This window comes from Amphimedon queenslandica, unplaced genomic scaffold, assembly GCF_000090795.2.
Source record: "Amphimedon queenslandica unplaced genomic scaffold, v1.1 AMPQUscaffold_2664_Cont25334, whole genome shotgun sequence".
NCBI classification, from domain to species: domain Eukaryota; kingdom Metazoa; phylum Porifera; class Demospongiae; order Haplosclerida; family Niphatidae; genus Amphimedon; species Amphimedon queenslandica.
In genome coordinates this window covers 444-1,321 of record NW_003557001.1, presented here as the reverse complement: position 1 = coordinate 1,321, position 878 = coordinate 444, and the positions used below count along the sequence as shown (strand labels likewise).

At 29.7% G+C, this 878-nt stretch overlaps 1 long non-coding RNA gene across 1 annotated transcript; it reads left to right on the top strand.

Annotated features, from left to right (window-relative positions):
- Nucleotides 1–6: 6 nt before the first annotated feature.
- LOC109593156 (uncharacterized) lies at nt 7–218 on the top strand. The gene is made up of 2 exons (XR_002190767.1): nt 7–60; nt 110–218. It is a non-coding gene; the product is annotated as an uncharacterized LOC109593156 (long non-coding RNA).
- The last annotated feature ends 660 nt before the right edge of the window (nt 219–878 follow it).

Below are 878 nucleotides of genomic sequence, written 5' to 3'. Positions count from 1 at the left end.
CATAGAAATCAATAAAGAAGCAGAAAGTATACATAGTCCATCAGTCACCTCTACATAAAGGTATAACTTCTTCATGTTGGTATTGTATTATTGTATTCACTTTTTTTAGTCATAACTCATGAGACAAAGGCTAATCGATGAAGCAATTCAAGACAGAAAACAATAGATAACTTATTTTATTTTTTGTGATTTTTAATATTAAATTTAAAATTATTATAGTGATTAATTAATAGTAATAACAATGAATATATAATGAGTTCAGTCATGAATCACTCCCGTATACGGAGTGATACAGGAAGATTTACAGAATGTAGCTATCCCGTAGCTACGGTGATGATACTGTAATTGCCAAAAGTTGGTGTATCTTAAAGATATACGGTATCTGATACATAACTGATATCTTAACTGATACAGAAAAAAATTCTTGGCTGTGTATGTAGTATCTATGCTCAACTCCTCCATTTGCAAAATCCTAGATCCGCCCCTGTAAATGTATACCTACATGTAGATGCAGGCTATTATTAGTAACAACTAACAAGGCTCCTACACTACTACATACTATTTTTAGTAACAAGGTTCCTACAAACAGTTCTAATAATAGATTTACTTTGTATGCTTCCTCTTCTTCTCTATAAATAGGATCAATTTTAGCAAGAAAAGGAATGAATTCTGCTGTGGTTAATGGACGCTTTCGAAGCCAAAAAGAGCAAAAAAGAAATTATAAAATTTAAAATTACTATTATTATTATTATTATTGTTATTATTATTATTATGACAGAAAGACACTGCAGACAAAAGGGGACAAAAAGGAGGACCCTGTACATAAAAAGAAAAAAGAAACAAATTAACATAAAAAAACTACATGTACATATACAATA